General features: G+C 40.0%; 2 non-coding genes across 2 annotated transcripts; both read left to right on the plus strand.

Moving 5' to 3' along the window:
• The first annotated feature begins 5,114 nt into the window (after window positions 1-5,114).
• LOC141715319 (small nucleolar RNA R71) lies at window positions 5,115-5,221 on the plus strand. Its single transcript, XR_012572086.1, has one exon. It is a non-coding gene; the product is annotated as a small nucleolar RNA R71 (small nucleolar RNA).
• Window positions 5,222-8,105: 2,884 nt separating this feature from the next.
• Window positions 8,106-8,212, plus strand: LOC141716231 (small nucleolar RNA R71). Its single transcript, XR_012572948.1, has one exon. It is a non-coding gene; the product is annotated as a small nucleolar RNA R71 (small nucleolar RNA).
• The last annotated feature ends 19,741 nt before the right edge of the window (window positions 8,213-27,953 follow it).

The raw sequence follows: 27,953 nt of genomic DNA on the forward strand, positions 1-27,953 counted from the left end.
TACATCCTCCACAATACCTCACGGATATGCAATAAAAATGTCAGCCAACTGCAAGGTCATATAAGTTGGTTTGAGATCAGGTAAATCCAGTTTCTTGAAAATTGACAAAGGCATCAGATTGATGCTATCTCCCAAATCAAATAAGCATCTGTCAAAACACTTTTCCAGTAGTACATGGAATGGTGAAGCTTCCTGGATCTTTAAGCTTCGGAGGTAACTTCTGTTACAGCACAATACTGCATTCCTCCGTGAGAGTGACAATCTCTAAATTATCTAGCTTCACTTTCCAAGAGAGAATACCTTTCATAAACTTCGCATAACTAGGCATCTACTCGAGAGCCTCAGCAACAGGTATGTTGATATGCAGTTTCTTGAACACCTCCAGAAACTTCTCAAATTGTTTGTCCAACTTTTTCTTCTGCAGCCGCTTGTTAGGGCGAAAACACGCGCTAATATTCACGCAAGTATACGCGTTCACAAGTAGTATAAGATATAAATCAGATTCGTTCCCACAGAGACTGGTTTAGGTTAAGTTCAATTTATGAACCAATGCAACAATGTATGGTTATCGCTCAATGCTAAGACAAATAACAAATTGGTATACTAAATAACATTAACTAAGAGAATTGAGGTTAAATTAATATATATGATAAACATGGGATCCTAACTTCATTAAATACTTCATTCAATAGCCTTATTGTTCTTAACCTTAGCATGTGATGGTGAGGACACTAATCAGATAACACGAAACTGATAAACGCCAACTTTTGTTGCACGAGTACCATTCTACCAGACATCCACAAAAGAGATAGAAGCTGAATAGGCACCAATTATATTGAGACCCTATATGTCTATAGAATTTGACAACATAACGGTTTAAGCACAAGTTATCTATCTTGATTACATAGGGCAAGTAAAACGGTTAGAGTTACCTACGAATCATGCATACACATACATGAACCTATACTAGCATGGCAAGTTCTAAACCTCTATATTCACTGTCGCTTCAATAGAGATTAACACGCTATCTTATATGTTAGCTACGCACATAAGACAAATAAGCACAACCAATACTAGGATATCATACAATCACCACACACCAAGATATCGAAACAATTAACTATTGAAATCCATAAGTAAATCCGCTAGAATCCCATGACAACGATTAGCCCATAATCGAACTCATCGTCACCATGGGTTCCAATGAAAGCATGGTATAAACAAGGTCTCAATAAACTAAATAATAATCAAAGTACGAATAAACGAGATCTAGGTTCAACAAGAACGAAAACGAGCATCCAAAGTTACAACTAATTCAAAGAATCACAAGTTGAAAACAAGATCTTCTTTTTCGGAGTTGTTCTGTGCTTCTAGGTCTTCTCCTTGGTATCCCCTTCGCTTCTTGCGTAAAACACAATCTTCTTCTTCTTAATTCTCCCTCTGAAAACGTCTCAAATCTACTTATATAATAGTCCCATAAAACTCAGATTACATAGAAGTTGGAAGCCAAACAGAAGTAGAAGTCTAAAATAATTCAGCAAAATTCCCGACCCTGCGCGGCCGCTCAGCATAGCTGCGCGGGCGCGCAGGTTGCTGCGCGGCCGCTCAGCATAGCTGCGCGGGCGCGCAGGCCTCTACTGGAAAAAATCCAAGTTTGCTCCGTTTCTTCGCCGTAATCTGCCCGTTCCTTTCCTCTCGCAATGGTGAACACATGCCAAGGCTTATTCTTGATGATTCCTCCCCCGAAATGCAACTAATACCCTGAAATGCATGAACACTAGAAAAACGCATCAAATACACAAAAATACTTGATTTCAAGACACCAATTTAAGCCATTTTAAGACGTTCTAAGTGGTATAAAATGCCACTTATCACACCCCCAAACTTAAATTGATGTTTGCCCTCAAGCGTCACAGACTCAAAAACAAATAAAAATATGAATGAATACAATCTATATGAAAATGCAGCGATCCCCCTTACTACAATTAATCAACCAAATTGCCACATCTCAACGAATGCAGTTAGACAACTAAAGATCAATAAACTCATGCAAACCAGAAACGTGGTGTGTGCAAATGCTTAACAGATATGCTTCGGAACTAGACCAATTACTATGACTAGACTATCCTCAAGGCAATCCTACGATTATACAAAGAATAAAAATTCCAGGCACAAAGTGATATACAACACTACAAGAACTCTGGAGCTTACTACGGAATCGTGCTTTTTATTTACAACTCAAATGCTTATTTGACCGTGCAATGAGTGAGGTCCACAAAAGACTTATACAATGATATCCATGTAACGAGCGTTAGGTTAGCGGATCCCAGACTCTAAAAGCCTTAGGTCGCTAGGCACATAGTCCCCTAAGAACTTAATAACTCGAATACCAAAGAGCCCACTCTTGATCAATTATGCCAAATTTTTTTTTTTTTAATTTTTTTAATTTCTGAGCAAGTGCGTTTCGCTCCATCTTACTCAACCCTAGACTACTCGCAACATACGCGAGCAGGCTACTAGCCAATTGACGCCTAGCCACAACTAGCAATAACTTCCATATTTTTTTCTCCAAAATTTTTCTTTTTCATGTCTTTATCACTAAGAACCTATAATCGAATTCTAAGCATAATAAGTAGATTGACCTTGAAAACAACCAAATCATAACACAATCTAGCCCTTTCGCATTCTCTAAGACTTAGTGGACTTACAATTGTTTCTAGCATGCATATCAACCTACACAACTTAATATCACTTTAATGCTATCACTACACTCGCATCAATATCACAATTCAGTCGATAAATCATTGCAAAAGGGATCATGGTAAATGCATGAGCTACATGACATTCATAAAAAAAAACTATATGGCATAAATTATGCAACTATATGAACTAAACTATCATGAATATGCAACTAAATGACACACACACAATATTCCTTAACTACCACCCCCATACTTAAAATTTTCAATGTCCTCATTGAAGGCAATAATAAGGATTTCAGGCATACCTAATTAGCGGGAGATTCACCCTCGTCGGGTGGAGGATCAGGTGGCCAATCAACCTCGCCATCAGTGTCTCGAACAACAGTACCGAAAGCATGTATCAAATCTGCAGCAAAATGACGGTGAATATCGTGCATGGCCTCCATACGCCTAGTTACTCGCCTGTACTGCTCATCACCAACACCAGTCCTATCAACTATCTGCTGCATATGAGAAGAACCCTTTATAGGCACTGGAGGATCCGTTCGGCTAGCCTCTACATCATCAAAGATATATTCCAACCCCTTGTCAGGGGGTGCACCTAACAATGAATAACTCAAGTAATCTGGTAGTGGGTTGAGCTCAAGTGTGGGAGCATCTTCAATAGACGGCTCGAGACGCTCCTGAGAAATTTTCAGCTCTGCTAACCCAAGAGAATCGAATGGCACATCCAACTTCCTCTTCCACAGATGTGCATTCAAAACCTGAATTTGCTCTACTTTAAAGCACTCCTCTTTAGCTATGGGTAATTTTATTTCCTTGAACACATTGAAAGTGACCTTCTGATCATGAACCTTCATCGTAAGCTCTCCTTTTTGCACATCGATCATAGTTCGGCCTGTAGCCAAGAATGGTCTTCCCAAGATAATGGGAATCTTCTTATCTTCCTCGAAATCAAGAATTACAAAGTCAGCAGGGAAGAAGAGTTTATCCACCTTGACCAAGACATCATCCACTATACCTCGTGGATAAGCGATGGAACGGTCAGCTAGTTGCAATGACATGTATGTTGGTTTCGGCTCAGGCAGACCAAGCTTCTTGAAGATAGATAAGGGCATCAGATTGATGCTAGCTCCTAAATCACATAAACACTTGTCGAACGACAAGTTTCCGATGGTGCAAGGAATAGTGAAGCTTCCAGGATCTTTAAGCTTCGGAGGCAACTTCTGTTACAGCACATCACTGCATTCCTCCGTTAGAGCAACGGTCTCTAAGTCATCGAGCTTCACTTTCCGAGAGAGAATACCTTTCATAAACCTCGCATAGCTAGGCATCTGTTCAAGAGCTTCAGCGAAAGGTATGTTGATATGAAGTTTCTTGAACACCTCCAGAAACTTCTCAAACTGCTTATCCAGCTTTTTCTTCTGCAGCCTTTTAGGAAAAGGAGGTGGAGGATAGATTTGTTTCTCCCCTGTATTACCCTCAGGAGGAGTGTGTTCCACAGTAGTCTTCCTTGGTTCCACCTCTACTTCCTTCTGCACATCTTCTTCAGCCACAACTGTATTTTCTGAATCTTGAGATTTTTCAGGCTCTTCGTCTTGCTGAATTTGGGGGCTTGCGACCTTTCCAGACCTTAAGGTGATGGCGTTCACATGTTCCTCAACTTCCCTCTTTCCTGGATTGGCTTCTGTATCACTAGGAAGCGTTCCCGGTGGTCGATTCAATAAGGCATTAGCAATTTGCCCTAATTGGTTCTCCAGAGTCTTGATAGAAACAGCTTGGCTTTGGCATATAAGAGCCTGGTTTTTGCACATAAGCCTTAACTCCTCTAATTCAGATTTTTCATTCGAAGATAGACCTGCATCATGAGTTTGTTGTTGAAGTTGGAGTTGTTGCTGAAAACTAAGAGAGTTGAACAGCTTATTTCCAAACGGCTGGAACGGCTGTTGCATCACATTCTGATTGTTGCTCCAGCTGAAGTTAGGATGATTCCAGTTGTCAGGATGATAAGTGTCTGGAACTGGTTGTTGCGATCTCTGAAAGTTGCTCACAAACTGAGCTGAGTCGCTAGATATAGCGCATTGCTCTGTCGCATGCGGACCTGCACACAGCTCACAAACACTAATTATCTGCTTAACACCATAGTTAGCCAGAGAATCGATCTTCATAGACAATGCCTTTAGTTGAGCAGTGATAGCTGTAGCTGTATCCACTTCAAGAACTCCTGCTACCTTGCCCTGTGGATATCTCTGGGTTGGATACTGATATTCATTAGCAGCCATCAGTTCAATTAGATCATAAGCTTCCTCATAGCTCTTTGCACATATTGCTCCGCCTGATGCTGCATCAAGCATGGGTCTGGACTGTGCTCCCAACCCATTGTAAAAACAAGTGATGATCATCCAATCAGGAATTCCATGATGAGGACACTTCCTAAGTATCTCCTTGTAGCGCTCCCAAGCTTCACTTAGCGATTCTCCCGTTTGCTGCGCAAATTGAGTAATAGCGTTCCTCATTGCAGCTGTCTTCGCCATAGGGAAGAATTTAGTAAGAAAATTCTGAGCAAGATCTTCCCAAGTAGTAATCGAACCAGCTGGTAGAGAGTGTAACCAGCTCTTAGCCTTGTCCCTCAAAGAGAATGGGAATAGTCTCAGCTTCACAGCATCTGCGGAAACACCGTTGAACTTGAAGGTGTCGCATATTTCAATGAAATCCCTAATGTGTGTATTGGGATCTTCCGTTGGAGAACCCCCAAACTGGACTGAAGTCTGTACCCATTGAATTATGCCAGGCTTGATCTCAAAGGTATTAGCTGTGATAGCTGGTCGGACAATGCTAGATTGAATGTCATTGATTTTGGGTTGAGAAAAATCCATCAAGGCTTTCGTTCGTGCTGCTGGATCTCCCATTGTAATGAGTACCTGAAACACAAACAAATAAACCGTGAAAGTAAAAGAATCCGAGTCAGTGAACTTTAACGACCACTGATGATAAGCACATAAACTAAAAATTAACACCGAGTCCCCGGCAGCGGCGCCAAAAACTTGTTAAGGCGAAAACACGCGCTAATATTCACGCAAGTATACGCGTTCACAAGTAGTATAAGATATAAATCAGATTCGTTCCCACAGAGACTGGTTTAGGTTAAGTTCAATTTATGCACCAATGCAACAATGTATGGTTATCGCTCAATGCTAAGACAAATAACAAATTGGGTTTTTATTAAACTAAGAGATTATACTAAATAACATTAACTAAGAGAATTGAGGTTAAATTAATATATATGATAAACATGGGATCCTAACTTCATTAAATACTTCATTCAATAGCCTTATTGTTCTTAACCTTAGCATGTGATGGTGAGGACACTAATCAGATAACACGAAACTGATAAACGCCAACTTTCGTTGCACGAGTACCATTCTACCAGACATCCACAAAAGAGATAGAAGCTGAATAGGCACCAATTATATTGAGACCCTATATGTCTATAGAATTTGACAACATAACGGTTTAAGCACAAGTTATCTATCTTGATTACATAGGGCAAGTAAAACGGTTAGAGTTACCTACGAATCATGCATACACATACATGAACCTATACTAGCATGGCAAGTTCTAAACCTCTATATTCACTGTCGCTTCAATAGAGATTAACACGCTATCTTATATGTTAGCTACGCACATAAGATGAATAAGCACAACCAATACTAGGATATCATACAATCACCACACACCAAGATATCGAAACAATTAACTATTGAAATCCATAAGTAAATCCGCTAGAATCCCATGACAACGATTAGCCCATAATCGAACTCATCATCACCATGGGTTCCAATGAAAGCATGGTATAAACAAGGTCTCAATAAACTAAATAATAATCAAAGTACGAATAAACGAGATCTAGGTTCAACAAGAATGAAAACGAGCATCCAAAGTTACAACTAATTCAAAGAATCACAAGTTGAAAACAAGATCTTCTTTTTCAGAGTTGTTCTGTGCTTCTAGGTCTTCTCCTTGGTATCCCCTTCGCTTCTTGCGTAAAACACAATCTTCTTCTTCTTAATTCTCCCTCTAAAAACGTCTCAAATCTACTTATATAATAGTCCCATAAAACTCAGATTACATAGAAGTTGGAAGCCAAACAGAAGTAGAAGTCTAAAATAATTCAGCAAAATTCCCGACCCTGCGGGGCCGCTCAGCATAGCTGCGCGGGCGCGCAGGCCTCTACTAGAAAAAATCCAAGTTTGCTCCGTTTCTTCGCCGTAATCTGCCCGTTCCTTTCCTCTCGCAATGGTGAACACATGCCAAGGCTTATTCTTGATGATTCCTCCCCCGAAATGCAACTAATACCCTGAAATGCATGAACACTAGAAAAATGCATCAAATACACAAAAATACTTGATTTCAAGACACCAATTTAAGCCATTCTAAGACGTTCTAAGTGGTATAAAATGCCACTTATCACCGCTTAGGAAAAGGTGGTGGAGGATAGATTTGTTTCTCCCCTGTATTACCCTCAGGCGGAGTGTGCTCAATAGAAGTCTTCCTTGGTTCCACTTCTCCATCTTGCTGCACTACTTCTTTCTCAGCCCCAAATTCTTCAGTTAACTCCTGAATTTGTTCGGGATTCGTAACCTTCCCACACCTAAAAGTAATTGCCTTTACCTACTCCTTAGCTTCCCTCTTTCCTGGCACTTCAGTATCACTAGACAATGTACCAGGCTGCCGATTTAGCAAGGCATTGGCAATTTGTCCAATTTGATTTTCCAAGGTCCTGAGAGAAACAGCTTGACTCTTGCACATAAGCTTTAACTCCTCCAATTCGGATTTTTCATTAGCTTGTTGTAGCTGGAGTTGTTGTCTTGGTGCATACTGCGGTTGCTGAAAACCAGGGGGTTGTACTGCTTAGCTGGATATTGCTGATAAAGTTGTTGAACCGCATTCTGAGCGTTGCTCCAACTGAAATTCGGGTGATTGCGGTTGTTAGGATGATAGGTGGTTGGCACAGGTTGCTGCGATCGTTGGAAGTTGCTCACAAACTGAGTTGATTCAATAGAAATTATGCATTGATCAGTCTCGTGGGCTCCAGCACATAGCTCGCAGACACTAGTGATTTGATTAACTCCATAATTCGCCAAGGTGTCCACCTTCATCGTCAAAGCCTTTAGTTGGGCAGCGATAGCAGTTGCTGCGTCCAACTCCAGAATTCCTACTACTTTTCCCTGAGTCAGTCTCTGAGAAGGATTCTGGTACTCATTAGCAGCCTTCAGTTCAATAAGTTCATAAGCTTCATTATAGCTCTTAGCCCACAAGGCTCCTCCTGATACTGCATCAAGCATGGGTCTAGAAGTAGGACCCAATCCATTATAGAAACAGTTGATAATCATCCAATCAGGCATGTCATGGTGTGGGCACTTCCTTAGCATCTCCTTATATCGATCCCAAGCCTCACACAGAGATTCTCCAATTTGTTGAACAAACTGAGTAAGAGCATTCCTGATTGCGGCAGTCTTCGCCATGGGGAAGAATTTAGTGAGAAACTTTTGAGCAAGGTCTTCCCAAGTGGTGATAGACCCTGCTGGTAGAAAGTGTCACAGATCTCGATGAAATCCCTGATGTGCATGTTGGGGCCTTCAGTAGGAGAACCCCCAAACTGAACTGAGTTCTGTATCATCTGGATCGTGCTTGACTTGATCTCAAAAGTGTTAGCCCTGATGGGTGGTCTGATGATGCTAGACTGAATGTCATTAATCTTAGGCTTAGAATAGTCCATCAAAGCCTTCAGATTTTCTTCTTGAACACCTATAGCTACTACAATTGGCTCTTTAACTTTCTCTTCTTCCTCTAACTTCTTTTTATCCTCAAAAACTTCCCTACGAACCACCACAAGTTCTTCCTCGGCTTTATCCAGTGTTCTCTTGCGAGTACGCGAACACGTATGCGTACACCCTCGCTAGATCACCTGAAATAAGATAACGAAACAATTAAGTAACAATGTCTGAGTCAATGAACTTTAACGACCACTGATGGAAAGCACATAAACTAATAATTAGCACTGCAGTCCCCGGCAGCGGCGCCAAAAACTTGTTAGTCGCTAAACACGCGCTAATGATACACGCAAGTATACGCGTTCGCAAGTAGTATAAGATATAAATCAGTTTCGTTCCCACAGAGACTGTATTGGTTAACTAAGTAATTCACGCACCTAAGCAATAATGTATGGTTATTATTCAATGCTAAGACGATAACAAATTGAGATTGTTTATAACTAAGAATTACGCTAACAATTATAACTACGAGAATAAGATTGACTGAATTAATATGTATGACAAACATGAGATTTTAACTTCATTAAATACTTCATTCAATAGTCTTATTGTCCTTAACCTTAGCATGCAATGGTGATGATACTAATCAGACAACACGAAACTGATAAACGCCAACTTTCGTTGCACGAGTATCATTCTACCAGACATCCACAAAAGAGATAGAAGCTGAATAGGCACCAATTATATTGAGAGCCTATATGTCTATAGAATTTGACAACATAACAATTTAAGCACAAGTTATCTATCTTGATTACATAGGGAAAGTAAGATGGTTAAAATTACCTACAAATTATGCATAACAAATACATGAACCTATGCTAGCATGGCAAGTTCTAAATCCTTAAATTCACTTTTGTTTTATTAAGAATTAACACACTATCTTATAAGTTCGCGACGCTCATAAGACGAATACGCACAACCGATACTAGGATATCATACAATCACCACATACTAAGGCATCAAATAATTTAACTAAAGAAATACAAAAATAAATCCGTTAGAACCCCACGATAATGATTAGCCCATAATCGGACTCATCATCAACGTGGGTTCCGATGAAAACATGATATAGCAAACGTAGTCTTCATACGAATAAATAAAACCAAGTACAAACAAGAGTATAGGTTCAACAAAACAAGAAACAGGCATCCAAGATTACAACTCAAAATAAAGATTCATAAGAATAAACTAGACCGTCTTCGCCTTTGTTGAACTATGCTCTAGGTCACTTGCCGTCTTCTCCTTGTGCTCTGGTAAGTCTCCTTATTAAAAAAACGACTTTAAGTTATCAATATATAGCAGTTCAATCATCCCAGGAGTCCAGAAAATAGAATTGTAATATAATCAGGATTTTGTTTATCCCGACCCGGCGCGGGCGCGCGCTTCACCAGTGCGGGCGCGCTGACTTCCTGTACCCCGGCGCGGCCGCGCGCTTCATCAGCGCGGGCACGCTAAACTTCTGCCAAAAACACTTCTTTTCTTTCTCTTTATTCTTGCAGCTTCGAGCCGGCTTCAACGAGCTTTTATTCCAACACTTCCTAGACACCATATTAGCATCAAAACAATGATAATTCATCTGATTCACAAATTAATGCCTGAAATGCAAAAATACTTGAAACCACGTTAAAACACAAATAACTTGAGTACAAATACACCAATTCAAAGCTTATTAGAGTATAAATAAGTGATATAAATGCCACTCAATAGGTGTGCATGGTGATACTATTTATATGAAGCAACCTCCTGGTTTTCTAGACAAGGCATTTCCATATCATGTTTCTAGGCTTCACAAATCTATATATGGCTTAAGACAATCCTGTAGAACATGGTTTGTTCTTACAGGTTTAAGATGTGGACTCTCTTAAGAGTTTGCTGATGAAGGTGAATCCAGGGGCACCGAGACCCAAGGATGGAGCCCCCTCCTTCTAGCGCCAAATGATAACTCCGATGAGCGGGCGGCTCCGTCCGACGCCGTTCATGGACCTTCTGGGTATGAATGAGGTGTAGCTGCTGGTTGGGCGCCTGCAAAACAACACCGGAAGGGGGGTTTGGCTCCCACGGCGCCTCCGGTGTAAGAATAAGAACAGGGTTTTGGAGAATATGAAGATGTATGTATGTAATAGAAAGGTTGTTGTATGTGTATGGATATGAGAGAGAGAGTGAGTATGCAAGAATGTGAATATTTTATAACCCCTAAACCCTTCAGCCTTGGGGTATATATAGCCCAAAGGTAGGGTTTAGGGGTTGTTACCTCTAAATCGGGGCCGTTGGATCTTGGGAGCAGAGGACGCCTGGCTTGGGTGGATTGCTCACACGTGTCCAGGGGAGGACCACCTCCAGGGTGTCCTAACGGCCTTCTGACACGCGTCGTGCTTGTCTGGTGTGTTGGTTGTTGATAGCTGTCACAGTCACGTGCCCACGTACTCTTCCTTGGCGGGTTGCGGAATGTGCATGTGTTTGCTGGGACCCCCCTCATGGTGGTCTCGGCCCTGATCTGGGTCCAGGTAGGCAGATGGCCCAGGTCCCGGGTTGAATCCGGATCCGGGTCATGGGATGGACCCGGGCCTGGTCTCTCCATTTGATCGTTCTGGGAGAGGGGGGTCTCGGTCCATCGATCGAGCCTGGTATTCTTTAGGTCCAGGTTGAATCCTAGTCGGGTCTCTTATACCCTATCATTTGCCCCCCACTCCCTTATGCAGATTTTCTGTATGAGGGAGTAGAGTAGAATTACATAGTTACCTTAGGAGAAAAATTTCTGCTCCTGGTTGCCCCCCCAATCCGGATTTGGTGTATTATATTCCAATCCGGATTAAGGTAGAGTAGATGTTTTAGAAATTTTTTTTGCTCCTAGTTGCCCCCTAATCCGGATCTGGTGTAGTTGATGCCAATCCGGATTAAGGTAGAGTAGATGCTTTAGAAAAATTCCTGCTCCTGGTTGCCCCCTAATCTGGATCTGGTGTAGTAGATGTCAGTCCGGATTAAGGTAGAGTAGATACTTTAAAAAATATTCTGCTCCTGGTTGCCCCTAATCCGGATCTGGTGTAGTAGATTCCAATCCGGATTAAGATAGAGAAGATGCTTTAGAAAAATTTTTGCTCCTGGTTGCCCCCCAATCCGGATCTGGTGTAGTAGATGCCAATCCGAATTAAGGTAGAGTAGATGCTTTAGAAAAATCTTTGCTCCTGGTTGCCCCCTAATCCGGATCTGGTGTAGTAGATGCCAATCCGGATTAAGGTAGAGTAGATGCTTTAGAAAAATTTCTGCTCCTGGTTGCCCCTAATCTGGATCTGGTGTAGTAGAGAAATACCCGGATTGACCTTGGGTAAGTTTTAATTCCAAATCTGTATCCGGTTGACCATGACCCGGATTAGTGCTCTTGGTCCGGGTAGTGGGCCGTGGAATTTGAAAAGTCGAGGAGTTATAACGTCTTTCAGTTTATTCCCTACCACGAATTTGAATTTTTGGGCAGTTATTTTCTAAAAACTCGGCCCATAATCATTATGGGTTTTAAATATGGTTTAATATGTATATCAAGGGGTTTTTTTTTGTAACTGTTTTCTAGCCAACCACACCCTGCCACGTAGCAGGGGATGTTCCTTACCTTGGGCCTATAAAAGGTTGTCTCCCCTCTTCTCTCATTTTTTATTTTCTCATCAAAGAACCACCCAACAGTCACTTCTATCTTGTTCTCTCCCAAAGTACCCGAAGTCTCGCCGGTGATTTGAAGCTCTTGATTGCTGTTGCCTTGATCGTTGTTCTCCTTGTTCTCCCCTCTTTTGCTTGTGATTTGTAAGCCTTCGTCTCTTGTTTTTTTGATTTTTCCTTTCGAGTTCTCGCACTTTTCTCTGAGCTTTTAGATACTTCGATTTTGTTGTTTATTCTTTGTGTTGCGGTTTGTTTTTTGGTGGATGTGTTTGTTTTTGGCTGATTTGTGTTTAGATCTGTTGTTTTTTGGGTGTTTTTGTTTCATTTTCGCACGAAAATTTGGGTTTTGGGTTCGATTTTTCTGGGTCTTTTGGGGCTGTTCTTCGTTTGAATGCGTGTATGTATATGCCTGTTTGTGTATTTGGCTTTTTGATTTTCAAGTTGACTGTTTGTGGGTTGAGGGTTTTGATCTGGACCCGGGTAGGGGGTATAGGATCCGGATCTGAGGGAAGTGTTTTGGTAGAATTATATGACTTGGGTTTTTAAAGCTATTTTTGGTTGTTTTGGATCCGGATCGGGGTGCTTGCCACCGGGATCCGGGTCCATGATTTTTGGCTTATAGTTAATACGATCTGGATTGTTGATGTTTTTCCGGGTTGGACTTGTATTGGTGGTCCGGATCATTAGGTTATGGTAAAATTAACATAACGTACCTGATCTAGCTTCCGGTTTAAGCGGCTTCCCGAGAACTCGGTTATCTTTACGCTGGAAGGCCGTTGGTCCGAAATTAAATACCATTTTGTCAGGAAACCACCTGGGTTTGAAGATAGCATTTACTATGCTCGGATTAGATACGAGAGGCACGAGGATGGCCACCCAGGAGTGTATAACCAAGGTGCTTTGGAAGAGGCTTTTGCTTCATTTGGGATTAGCCGGGATCATTACCAGTTGAAGGATTTCTATGCGGAAGCTGACCCGGATGATATGGAAAAGGCAATCCGGGCCACATTCCAGTTAACTCCTGATATCGCGTGGAGGTGGCCCGAACCTCATGAGAGGATTTTCCATCGCCCTTCAGATGGCTTCGTTCCGGTTTGGCTGGAGCACTTAAGATTCGGGTGGAGTCCTCGCTGCCATATGTTTATCAAGCATTTATGCAAATACGTCTTCACGATATCCCCAATGCAAATAACCCCAAACGGCATCAAATCTATGACCTGGTTCATAGCTTGCTGCAACAAGGCCGGGCTCCTGCCCACTTTCAAGTTGTTTCATCATATTTTCTATCTTTCCCGATCAAGCCAGAAACCATTTTAAGAGCTTAGGTTCCGGGCAGCAGAATGCTGCTTTGGTCCGGGTAGGTCTAAACCGGTCATGCACCAGACCTCTTTGAAATACTGGAATGGGGAGATCCTTATGTTGAAAGGCTTCGACTTATAATTTCTCCCTTATTTTACAACTGGGGAAGTTAATACAAAGTTCAATCCGAAAATCTTAGAGGGGGAGGCTGTTGATCAAATGAGGAAATTCTGTGATAGCCTCGGGTTCCATCTAACCCGGGATACTTTTATGAATCACAAACTTCTCTTTTAACTTGGATGTAAGTTCCCTACTGATCCGGGTCTTCGCTCCCATGTCGTCACGAATTCTGGTCTTTTCTGATTTGCTTTAACTCTCTTAGATATAATGATTGCCTTTGATCCTCTCTTTCTCTGTTTGCAGATCCGGATCAAAGTCCTTTTGTTGCTTTAAATCTAGTTTTGCTTTTTTACTTGTAATTTACTTTCAAGATGTTTTCATATGATCCGGGTCTCTTGCTTGACCTATCGATCCGGATCCATGTCTAGTTTGCTTTTTAACTTGTAACCTGCTTGCATAAAATGTTTTCCCATGATCCGGATCATAGTCCATTTTGCTTTGTTGTCCCTTAACCCGGGTTTACTGTAGTATTTTCTTTCCGATTTTGGTTGTTTGGTCCAGTATATTTGCCATCCGTTCTGACAGTTCTCTTTTCCTCCATTGCAGGTTTGCCGCATTATAATCCTTCATTCAGGGCGATAATGTTTTCTTCAGCTTATGCAACAGCTTTCAACTCTCTGGGCCTGGCTTATAAGACAACAAAGGGGGCTCCAGGGATGGATCCGGATCTGCGGACGCCGAGGGTGGTGCCGAGTCTTCTGCCCCCCCGGAACGTGGCCAGTCCGGGCAACGTGCCTTTGAACGAGGATCCGGATGTCCAGGAGATTTCTGAGGAGGGCCCTCCTTCGAAGAAGAGGAAGTCTGCCCCGGGTAAGCCTCCCCGCGGTAAAGCCGTTGTCACCGACCGGGTCGTCTGTGATTCAGATGGGAAGGGCCCGGATGGGGGCCCTATCAAGATAGGGACAAAGACCCTGGTTGACCTGGCCGGGTTTATGTCTAGCATTCCCTCCGAGGAAGACTGGGAGGAAGTTGAAGGGTATAACATGGCTGCTTCCTTGAAGAGGGTGACCGGCCAGTAGGGGCAGGTATTAAAATTTCCATGCTCTTGGTTCCGGGTTGTGCCTCCCATTTTTTTTGTACTCAGTTTATTTTTTATCTTTTATCAACTCGGGAGCGCCATATCTATCTGCTCAGATGTTGCTTTTACTGAGATCCCGGAGGCCAACAACCGGACTAACATCGAGAAGATAAGGGCTGATACTTTGAAGGGAGAGCTGGAGGAAGCCCGGGAGAGCTTCCGGGTGGTGGTATCCGGATTAAATAAGAAACTGAAGGAGTCTGAGGACCGGGCTGAGGGGCTTGCCAAAGAAGTAGAGAGGCTCAAAGCTGAACTTACTGCCAAGGAAAACTTGAACAAGGAGGCTATAATTGCCGAATTTAAGTCCAGTGATGTTTATGACTTCGAGGTTGCCCAGGTTGGGGTGCCCGAGGTCCGTAGATCCTGGGTTGTTTCCGAACGTCGCATCAAGACCGACCCCTTGGCATCCTGGGAGAGCTTCATCCAGGAGTTCCTTTCCACGAAGGTTACGGTTGAGCAGGGTCAGGGGGAACCGGAACCCTACGACGGCCCCACCCCCAGCTTCCTTTAGATCTGGACCAGCCTTGATAAGCTTCTCGGGCCCAGCCCTGTAGTTTTTCTTTTACTAGGATTTGTGATTTTCGTACTTGAACTTGGGTTGCTTGTAATGTTTGAACTTGTTCCGGATTGATGGCAATCCGGATTCTGCTTTTAATTTTACTATCGTTGCCTTGACCTTTTCTTCAATTTAAAAAAATATTTGCTTTTCTTCAATCTGTAGTTTTTGTTTTTATGAGCAATCCGGATTCTTGCACAAATGCTCTTGATCCGGGTTGTGTCTAAGGCCCCCAAGCCGGGTTAGTTTTATATCCGGGTTGCTCCGGGTATGAAGCCTTATCCGGGTTGACTTTGCTTTTTCTATAGTATATCAATCCGGATTCGAATGCTTATACCGGTTGATTTTTGCTTTTGTATTTTCGTTTTAATCCGGGTTTGATTCCAACCTGGATTGATGTTTTCTTATTTGCCTTATGTTTTGGTTGTTTTCAACCCGGATTCGAATGCTTATCCGGGTTGATTTTTGCTTTCAAATTTGCTCTCAATTCGGGTATGATACCCACTCGGGTTGATATTTGCTTGTTTGCTTTATGTACTTAGAAAATATGAGTACATAATGGTTGTTTTAACCCGGATTTGAATGCTTATCCGGGTTGATGTTTGCTTTTGAATTTGCTCTCAATCCGGGCATGATACCCACCCGGGTTGATGTTTGCTTTATGATCTTAGAAAATATGAGTACATAATGGTTGTTTTAATCTGGATTCGAATGCTTATCCGAGTTGATGTTTGCTTTTGAATTTGCTCTCAATCCGGGCATGATACCCACCCGGGTTGATGATTGCTCTATTTACTTAGAAATTTTCTAAGCAAATAGTGGTTGCTTTTGTTTTTTGCTTTGAATCTGGATATTAGACTATATCCGGATTGTTTTTTGCTTTATTTACTAGTAATTTAAAAGTAATGACTTTTTAAGAAAGGGAAATTCTTTTCATTGATTTGAAATTTTCTTCATACAAAATATAGGATTATAGATTGGTTGCTTGCCATAGGCTACAAGTTTTGGCTGCTTTTGGTTGCTCCCTCTACTGGTAAAATTTTCTGAGCCTGAGTCCATGCCATGTATTTGGTATCTCAGACTCATCCATGTTCATGAGCTTGTATGTTCCTGGCCTTAGAACTTCCTTGACTTTATATGGGCCTTCCCACCTTGGCATTAGCTTCCCAGTGTTGGTTGGATCTGAAGCTTCCGTGTCTCGAGGGACCAAGTCTCCAACTTGAAAGTTTTTGACCCGGGACTTCTTGCTGAAGTGCTCTTTGGTTTTCTTTTTATACTTTTCCATTCTTGCCACCGCCTGGTCTCGGACTTCATCAATTAGCTCAATATTTTTTCTGAGCCCCTCCTCATTCGCTATCTCGTCAAAATTAATTGCTCGATGGGAGGGGGATCCTACTTCAATTGGTAGCATAACTTCAGTTCCATAAGCCAGCTTGAAGGGGGTTTCTCCTGTGCTTGTTCGGGGGCTTGTTCTGTATGCCCAGAGTACATTAGGCAATTCTTCTAGCCATTTGGTTTTGCTTTCCCTGAGCCTCTTTTCTATCCCCCGGAGAAGTATTCGATTGGTTACTTCAACTTGGCCATTCCCTTGAGGGTAGGCTACAGATGATTTCTTGTGCCGGATACCCCGCTCTTGAAGGTAGGATTCAAATTATGAACCAACAAACTGTGGCCCGTTATCCGAGATGAGTACTCTCGGGATCCCGAACCTCATCAAGATGTTATCCATAAACTTGATGCAATCTTGCTGGTTTATTGTTCTCATGGCCTTTGCCTTTACCCATTTTGTCATATAATCGATTGAGACTAGTAAGTACCTGAGGTCTCCTTTGGCTCTGGGGAAGGGTCCCATGATATCGATTCCCCATATAGCAAATGGGATTGGCGACAAGACTGAAGAAGGTAGAACTGGGCTCATCCGGGTAACATTGCTGAAAATCTGGCATTCCTTGCATTTTTTCACGAATTTTATTGCATCCTGGTGGATAGTAGGCCAGTAGTACCCTTGTCTTATGATTTTGTGAGCTAGGGCCTTTGCGGACATATGATCCCCGCATATTCCTTCATGAACCTCCATAAGACAATATTGTGCCTCCTCTGGGCCTATGCACTTCAGGATTGGGGAGGAGAAGGTCTGGCGGTAGAGTATACCCTCTTCGATGAAGAATTTTGCAGCTTTTGCTTTTAACCTTTGAGCCTTCCCTTTATCCTCCGGGAGCTCTCCCTTCTCCAGGTAGTTAATAAATGGGGTCATCCAATTCGAGTTGTTGTCTATTTCCATGATCTCTTCAGATTCTATACTTGGTTTCTGTAATTCTTCGAAGTAGACGGAGCAATCCAGGTCTGATGAAATTTGAACAAGTTTAGATAGTGTATCGGTCTCTGAATTTTCCTCTCTGCGGATTTGGATGATTTGAGTTTTTGGTATCAAGGCGAGGTAGCTTTGGACCAGGGCCTGGTACTTGGCTAGAACTGAATTCTTGGCTATATACTCGCCGTTTGTTTGCTTTACCATGATCTGGGAGTCGCTGTTGATTTTGAGATCCTGGATCCTGAGGGTTTTTGCTAGCTTCAACCCTGCAATCAAGGCCTCGTACTCTGCCTGGTTGTTTGTTGCTGACAAGCTAAAGGAGATGGTTGTTTGGATTGTGAATCCTTCGGGGCTCTTTAGGATGAGCTCGGCTCCTAATCTTTCATTTTTTGAAAAACCATCAACTTTGAGGGCCCAGGCTTCTATGTCTTGATCAGTATTTCTCTCAGGGTCAATGCTCATGGGTACAGGCTCCTCTTTCGGGAAATTACATTCTATGATGAAATCAGCTAGAGCATGGGCTTTGATTGTTGTTTTTGGAATGAAACTCAAGTTGAACTGACTCAGCTCCACTGCCCAATTTACTTATCTTCCTGAGATATCTGGCTTGTGTATTATCTTCCTTAAGGGTTGGTTAGTTACCACCCGTATCTCCCTTCCCTGGAAGTAGTGTCTGAGCTTCCTGGATGCTGTGACCAAGGCAAAAACAAACTTTTCTAGCCTCGGGTATCGGGTCTCCGCATCTTTTAGCACTTGGCTCACATAATAAACTGGTTGTTGTTTGCCGTTTTCTTCCCTGATCAAGGCTGCTCCAACTGTCAGGACCCCTGTTGATAGGTAAAGGGATAGGGGCTCCCCGGGCTGGGCTTTGGTGAGCACGGGGGGTTGAGAAAGGTACCTTTTGATTTCTTTAAATGCGCTTTGGCATTCTGGGCTCCAATTAACTTCTCTCTTGTTGGTTGCTCCTTTTAACAGGTCAAAGAAGGTTAGGCATCTCTCTGCTAACTTTGAGATGAATCATCTGAGTGCAGCCAGTGACCCTGCTAGCTTCTGCACATATTTTTGTGTTCTGGGAGGCGTTATCTCTTGGATTGCTTTTATCTTTTCTGGGTTGACTTCAATTCCCAGGTTGCTTATCAAGAATCCAAGAAATTTTCCTGCCCCTACTCCGAATGTGCACTTTTCTGGATTGAGCCTGAGTGAGTATTTTCTCAAGTTGTCGAAGCATTCTCTCAGGTCTCCTATGTGCCCGGGGATGCTTGTGGACTTTGAAATCATGTCATCGACATATGATTCCAAGTTCCTTCTAATCTGGTCTTTGAATATTTTATTCATTGCTCTTTGGTAGGTTGTTCCCACATTAGTCAATCCGAAAGACAGCATCACATAGACATAGACCGCCCTGTGGGTGATGAAGGCTGTCTTTAGGATATCCTTGGAATTCATATTGATCTGGTTGTACCCCGAGTAGGCATCCATGAAACTCAGCATTACGTGCTCGGACGTTGCGTCGATCAATTGATCAATATTTGGCAAGGGGTAGGGGTCTTTGGGGCATGCACTGTTCAAGTCTGTGTAATCGATACACATTCTCCATTTCCCGTTTGCTTTTTTCACCATCATAACATTTTCCAGCCATTCTGGGTACTTGACTTCGCATATTATTCCAGCTTCGAGTAGTTTCTCAATTTCTTCATCTATTGTTTTCTGCCTCTCTGGGGAAAAATTTCTTCTCTTTTGCTTAACTGGTTTCCTCTCTGGGTTGACGTCCAAGCTGTGCATTGTTATGGATTCATCCAACCCGGGCATGTCTCTTGAGGTCCAAGCAAATATATCAGAGTGCCCATGGAATAGTGATACCAGGTCTTTTCTAAAATTAGCCTCGAGCCCGGATCCTATCTTTATCTTCTTAGAAGGATCGCTTGCATTGATCAGAATTGTTTCCGTTTTTACAGCGGCTTCTATCTTGGATTGATCCATATTTGACACCAATTGCTGGATTCGGGCCTCTGAATTCTTCTTCATATAGATCTGACCCTGGGATGTCATCTCTTTTTGGTTGCTTTCCCCTACTTTAATTGGTTCAGGGTTGGTTGCTTGTACAGTAGGGTTGGCCTGGCTGAGGCCTAGGCTTAATGCGATCTCTTTTGTGACTTGGTTACTTTTTTGCTCTTCTGAGCTTGGTTTGGTTGCTTTTGAATCTGGGAGGGTCTCTATGATCTGAACTTCTTTTCTCGCATCGTCCCTTGAGTGGGGGCGATGTTTCTTAATACTTTGTTGTTTCCGAAGTACCACGGCCTTTCTCTTGTTGTCCTGATGAGTTTCAGCCATTACCAGAGCCTGGCTATAACATCTTTCAGCTACCTCATAGTCTCCCTTGATTTCTCCTACCCCGGTTGGTGTTGGGAATTTGATTTTCAAGTGTGATATGGAGATGATTGCTTGGATCCTGGTCAGTGCTGATCACCCGATTATGTCATTGTAGGATGAGGGAGTGTTAATCACGTAGAACTTTATCACGTGGGTAACTTGGTTCGGTGCCGATACAAATATCACTGGAAAGTATAAGTTTCCCTGGATCAGGACCAAGTTGTTTCCGAACCCATACAGAGGGTCCTCTTGGCATTCATTGGAGCGTACGCTCCCAAGCTTCATCCGGTCCACAGTATGCTTGAACAGTATGTTTACTGAAGATCCATTATCTATCAACATCTTTCTTACTTCGTTGTCAAAAATATCAAGTGTTACCACCAAGGCTTCATTGTGATCCGGGTTGACCCCTTCATAATCCTTGTTGCTGAACAAGACCATCATCTTCGGGTAGGATTGGACGGAGAACACTTCATCTCCTGAGCCCGGGCTCCTAGGGGGAGAGTGTGACCCTCCTAGGACCACATTTACTACGTTCTTACCTTTTCTTTGCCATTCTTCTCTCTGATTTGTCTCCCAGGAGATGTACTGATTCAGGTTGCCTTTCTTAACTTGATCTTCAATGAAGTATTTGAGAGAGAGACAATTTTCAGTTTTGTGTCCATGGGTTTCATGATAGTCGCACTGCCTGTTGTAAGGCCTGCTCTCCGGGGGAGTCTGCATTGGCTTTGAAGGATAATAGAATGGCTTTCCCTTGATTTCCTTCAGTATTTATTCCCGGGTCCTGTTTAGTGGTGTCCATTCTGGCTCTTGCCTAGGCTCTCTTGCTTTCCTAGGTGGGCCGGGATCGCTTTTGGATTTTGTCTTAGGACCCAGTCTTTGAAATATTGGAGTATTTTGTACAACATTTGTCTGCTGGTTTTGGTTGCTTTGTTTGAACTTCTTCTCCTGATGGTAACCCCCTTTCGGTTGGTTATCGGAAGTTTTGTTCCTGGTCCCTCTATTCCGTGTCATTCTCATCACCTGGAGAACGTCTGTTTCTTTTATGAACCGGGCTGCCATAGAGTAGGCAGTGGCCAGACTTTGTGGCTCTTTATTTATCAACTCTACAATGTACCTCTCATTATGCTCTGGATCCAGGTTCCTTTGAAATATGCTTAGAGCCTCCCTCTCATCAAGATTCGAGACTTTGTTGATGGCTTCCTGAAATCTCCGCATATAAGTTGAGAGCACTTCATTATCATATTGGCGGATTGTTTCCAGGTGACACATGTGCATTTCATGTGTCATATTGGCTCTGAATCTTCTAAGGAAGGCTCCTCTGAATTCTTTCTAGGAGTGAATGCTTCTTGATGGGATCCTGCTGAACCATCTTTGAGCCTCCCCTTCGAGGGTCGAGGCGAAGAATCTGGATTTGGTTAGGTCGTTGTAGTAATATATCTGAGCTATCTGTTCGAAGTAATTGAGGTGCTCTTCCGGATCCCCCAATCCATCGAAAGAGTCAAAGTTGTAGTGCTTGAGATTTTTCTGTCGAGGGATGGCTTCTAGGGAGTGACTGAAGGGCGTGAGGGTCTCCCCAATTTCCAACCCGGAATCTTTTTCCATTTTTCGCTGGAGCTCATAAATCATGTCTTTAAGATCCTTCTGCCCCTCCTCTTCGTCGTCAGAAATGAGCTCGGGGGTAGGGTCCCTCCGAGTTCTTTTGCCTTTGGTTTTATCCAGGAGCCTCTCATCTTCCAACTGCATTCTTTTCTGAATTTTTTGCTCAAGCTTTGCCTCTTCTTCCCTTCTTATTTATTCTCTCATTTCTTCCAACTTTTTCTTTCTGGTTGCTTCTGTCTCCTTCTTACTGGGCTCTTTTTGATTCTTTTTTGCCTTAGTTCCGATTCGGTCGAAGACAGATCTCCTGGATTGCTGAGAATCCCCGGACTCTTCTAGCTCATCATCTTGTTCATATTCTATCTGAGCCCGGGCTTGTTCGTCTCTGTAGAGCCTGATTGCTTCAGCAAGTTCATTGCTTGTTAAGTTCGCCATATGCTCCTCTGCAACTGGAACATTGGTGTACTTATACTGATTGAGCTCTATGACATTTCTGGCATCCCGGGGTGTTACTAGCCTTTCCAAGACCGGGGTGTGTTGTGTCAATGGTTGCTCCTGAAGGGTCTCTCGATCTCCCCCAGGTTCATGAGCCTGAGAGTGGTCCTGATCCTGGACCTGGGTACTGGAGGAGGGCCTACCAACTGTACTTTTTCCTGGTCTTGCCATTAACAAAATTGTACAAACAACTGACCAAGATTTGAGGCTAAAGATGTGGATCAAAGGTTGCTTGTTTGAAGATTACAAAAAATTTCCAAAATAACAGCAAACAAACTTTCTGGGCTTTGCTAACAATAATACTAAACAAGAGCAGCAGGCTCTAGAACACAAAGAAAATATGCAAGCTAAAGCAGTTCTGGGTTTTAAAACTATCAAGACTATAAAACCCCAGGCTTCAAGACTATCAAGATTATCAAACCCTAACAATCAAAATTAACAAACAAGAGCGGGCTCACACAAACGTGGCCTAATGCAATGAGCTCACACAAGCGTGGCTAAAATGAACATTCATATTCAAGGAAGAGTATGGTTGCTTTTGTTCTTACAGGTTTAAGATGTGGACTCTCTCAAGAGTTTGTTGATGAAGGTGAATCCAGGGGCACCGAGACCTAAGGATGGAGCCCCCTCCTTCTAGCGCAAAATGATAACTCCGGTGAGCGGGCGGCTCCGTCCGACGCCGTTCCTGGACCTTCTGGGTATGAATGAGGTGTAGCTGCTGGTTAGGCGCCTGCAAAACAACACCGGAAGGGGGGTTTGGCTCTCACGGCGCCTCCGGTGTAAGAATAAGAACGGGATTTTGGAGAAGATGAAGATGTATGTATGTAATAGAAAGGTTGTTGTGTGTGTATGGATATGAGAGAGAGAGTGAGTATGCAAGAATGTGAATATTTTCTAACCCCTAAACCCTTCAGCCTTGGGGGTATATATAGCCCAAAGGTAGGGTTTAGGGGTTGTTACCTCTAAATCGGGGCCGTTAGATCTTGGGAGCAGAGGACGCCTGGCTTGGGTGGATTGCTCACACATGTCCAGGGGAGGACCACCTCCAGGGTGTCCTAACGGCCTTCTGACGCGCGCCGTGCTTGTCTGGTGTATTGGTTGTTGATAGCTGTCACAGTCACGTGCCCACGTACCCTTCATTAGCGGGTTGCGGGATGTGCATGTGTTTGTTGGGACCCCCCCTCATGGTGGTCTCGACCCTGATCCGGGTCCAGGTAGGCAGATGGCCCAGGTCCAGGGTTGAATCCGGATCCGGGTCATGGGATGGACCCGGGCCTGGTCTCTCCATTTGATCGTTCTGCCATAGGGGGGTCTCGGTCCATCGATCGAGCCTGGTATTCTTTAGGTCCAGGTTGAATCCTAGCCGGGTCTCTTATACCCTATCAAACATATTTAAAAAATAGAGTGTATAACGTATTGTAGATCTTTTACAAATAAAGTGTAGTACTTTAAAATCTAAATAAAAAAGTATAATTTTAAATAAACAAATAATTTGTGAATATTACATTCAAAAATAGAATTCTAATACATAACTTAGCCTAATAAAATTTATAATGTAATATATTTAATATAGAGCAAATGACAAAAAAAAATTTATACATAAATAAAAAGTTTTTATAGATAAAAAAAATTGTGAAATAAGGAAGAAAAAACTATTTGATTTGATGTGTGTAAAATACTGGCCGTTAATTTTAGATTTTATTTTATACACATGTAACCTCCATTTCTTCCCATCTAATCCTATAAATGGGTCTCCACATAAAAAATGAACTCCAATCAACTTTTATCTTGCCAAACCTTACTGCTACAAACCTAAATCTAGTTAGAGGGTTATCAAACTAAGACAATATTGTTATATATTATAAGTTGTAAGTGAGCGACATGTATTATTCTATAGATGATTAATCCATTCAGACAAATGTTGGAGTTTGGTGCTTGGGGTATCCAAACATACAAATATCAATTATGTGGCCACAAAATATTGTTGAACAAAAGTTCTTTTTGTTAAATTGCATTCGTGAGAAGAAATTATTCCATTCCACTAACATAATTTGGTCGTGGAGATGGAAGGGAAAACGACCGATGGACGTGGGCGCTGGAACCGACCTACACGGTATTGTTATGGTACCATTATACTTGTAGGCTGTAGCTTTCTAAAAAGCCTCTCCTCAACAAAGTGCTGATTACATTTTTCAAATTTAGTTAATTGTTATAATTTTTTCTTTATTGGAGTACTTGTAATAATTTATTAAAAATTAAAATTATATATTCATTTAAATTTGAATATTTATAGATTTTCGATTAATTCTAAATCAATAACTCAAGTTGTTTAATGTAAAATTATTGTAGATCACACAAAATTATAGGCATGATTAAATTGGTTTTAAATAATAATATAACACATTATTGATTTTTTTCATTAATATGTTGCATATGAGAACATAAAATATATAAATAAATAGATATGTACAATTGAAAATAAGAAAATAAATAAGAAATGATAACAACATAGGTTTAGTGGCTTATAATTAGTGAGCTACAAAATTATTTGAAAAATGATTAAAATAACTCATTTTATAGGTTCAACTGCCCAAAATAACTAAATACGCAGAGTTTCGTTCGAAATATTTACAAAATACAAATTAGAAAAATGCGTATTCAACTTTTGATAAAAAATGAATATGTGTATTTATAAAAATCCAAAAGTGAACAAAAATCCAAAAAAGAACCTGCATATAGAGTATGCGAGTTCATCGTTAAATTTTGAAAATGTGAATATGCATCTTTTAATTATATATTTTGTTTGTATTTTTGACTGAATTCCTCACCACAATATATTTTGAACATTTTTAATAAAAATGAATATTTTAAGACAGCATCCAAATCATTTAGTGTAATATGATATTCATAATTAAATAGAATATGAAATATCAATATTTCTTCATTTTATCTTATTAAAAAAGGGTCATTTCCCCTGCATTTATGTGCTTCTTTTTCCCCTTAATAAAAATGACAACGAACAAGTATAAGAAATGTTCCCTCTATTTTTTATATTTTACGTTTTGTGCACGGTGTTTTGACCGTATAATAAAAGATATTAAATATTTTCTTTTTTCTAAATAAAAATATTAAATTTGTATCAAAATTCACAAAAAAAATTAAAAAAATAATTATGTTTACTATCGGGTATTTATTTTTTATAAAATAATTATGTTTTTCTAAATAGTAATTGCGTTATCATGTTAAGCTTAAGGGTAGTTGAGTCGGTTTATGTAAATACAAATATGTTACTACTTGCGTCCAATTTATAAGAAGTAGAAGTAAAATACCAATATAATTTGTTTACGATCCCCTTGCAAAGTCGGTCAAGTAAATACATGGATATTAAAGTCAACCTTGAGCGTGAAATGCAATTGAGTCGAACACATGCATATATATACATTGTCCAGAACCACAATGCATAAATAAGGTTGCTAATCAGAGGAGAGAAGATAAAAGAGCCACGGATATAAGTATTATCCAATTGCACTCCAAATCTCAAAGAGAACATGAATTCCAGCAGTTATGCTTAAAACACCCGAAAAAAACAATTTGTAATTTAATATAGTTAAAACACATTCTCCTTCCTTCAATTTTGATACTCCACAATCTAAGCAAGCTAAAACACTCTCTGCGTTCATATTTTTAAACTGTGTTTACGGTCGTCCAAACAAATTTTCTTCTAGAGCTGTTTTCTAATATAATGTTGTATACTGCACGTATATTTTCTTTATTTTTTTTTAATTTATCGCTTTAATTTTGACATGTATTTTAATTGGCTAGTTTGAATTATGGTTTGTAAATTTATTTTTCTAAATAAAATAGACAATTTATATATTAGTTCATAAAAGAATTTAAAAATTATATTTCTAACAAAATGTGTCCAACTGTCTGAATAGATTGTTAAATCAGTCATTCGTTAACTCTCTTCCTTTTCCCCATGAAATTTTAACTACCAGTATTATTCATCGATTTATGACTATCATCGGTCATTTGATTCAGGGTAAGCCCCCTATCCACTATTTATTTTTTAAATTTTACTCTTGTTTAATAATATTTCTCCTCGATAAGAGTGTTTCTATCCATTAATTGAATTTTTCTATCCCTTTTCGGGTTTGTTCCTTCTTTTAGTAAAAAATTTATGTATTGGCAGGTAAAAAAATTATGTTAACTTAGATAAAAATATTTATTAATTTTATTTTAACTGGTCTAATTATTTTTTTTTTAATTTATCATGAATCAATTGTATACTTTTTTTAACTCGAATAAATAAAATATATTATTTTATTTTAGCCTGACCCTATTATACTTCTCTATTTTTATTTTATTAAAATAGTATGAATATTCTAATTTTGTGTTAGTCCGGTTCAATAATATATATTTTTGTCAGATCTATAGTATTAATTTATTTATCTTGGCATGAGGCAACCAATCTTTGTTTTAGCGCCAGACCCGTTATATCAACCAAATAAAGCTAGTTAGATTTAGTTTTTTTGTTAATTTTATTTTAACCCGGATGAATATTATTTTATTTTAGATCGAACGGATAATATATTATTTTATTTTATCGTGATGACATTATATCGTCCAAACGAATTTTCTTTTAAATTTTTATATTATTTTAGCCCGATCTAATACTATTAATGTTTTTAGCGAGATGAGTAATCTTTATTATTTTCTTTTAATCCAAGACTTCAAATCAAACTAACTATATATAGTTTACTTTTATTATATATTATTTTGTTTATACCAAAACTGTTATACATATTTTAATTCTATTAATATTAATATAATTTTATTGTGAATACTACTTTATTTATTAGAGTATTTTATTTTAAATATTACCATAATTATGGTGATCAAACCGACTACCAATCATTTTTATTATTATTTTACTTCTAATATATAGTATAGATAGATAGATAATTAGATTTTTAATTTTACTTTATTATAATCTAACTAGCTTTCACAATAATTTAAATTAAAATTATGTCAAAGTAGATAAAGAAAATACGGAGCAATCAAAAATTTTAATTGATAAAATAAGTTAAATATAATTTTAAGCTGTTAGAAGCAAGTTCAATTCACTAACTATTTATGTTCTTAAAGTTGAATTTAAGTAAGCTGGCAACGAGATCAAAATGAAAGCCCAACCTTCTTTTGGTGATTTTAAATTGAACTTTAAGAACTGATATTAAAAATAGTATTTAATTAATAGCATTATTTAACTATTTAGTAGTTTTTAAAATAATTAATAATATTATTTTATTATAGATTAATTCTTAATAATTACTTAAATCACTAAATAGCTTTTCAAAACTTGCTTTATAATTCTTTAAATTACTAATGACATCATTTTACAATAACCTTATTTTTAAGTAATATTCATCTCTTTTAAAGAATCTCTCGCATTATAATTTTATAATAAAATATGATAACCTTTATCTTTCTCACTTATTCATCGGGTAAAAACTTACCTTTAAATTAAAAATTAATTATCTTTCGTAAACACACATAAAACTATCAATAAGACCGTATGTTTCAATTAGTAATATAACTTTTCTGCATTTAACTTTTTTATATTTTGCGTATGTTAAAATGAATATAGTTGATGAGATTTAAATTTGATTGTCTAATTTAGAATGTAGTTGGAGGGATTTGAACATGAATACGATCACTTATTGAACAGGAATAACTTACAAAGTAATGAAATACTCTATTAGCAGACCATTTTACAAATCTAATCAAGACATTCTGAGATTTTAATTATATTAATAAGCTTCTGCAATCCTATACAATTCTTTTCAATACATGGGAGCTAGCGTGATTCGAATGGCTTGGACGA

The sequence above is a fragment of the Apium graveolens genome, chromosome 3 (assembly GCF_009905375.1).
Source record: "Apium graveolens cultivar Ventura chromosome 3, ASM990537v1, whole genome shotgun sequence".
Classification (NCBI taxonomy): domain Eukaryota; kingdom Viridiplantae; phylum Streptophyta; class Magnoliopsida; order Apiales; family Apiaceae; genus Apium; species Apium graveolens.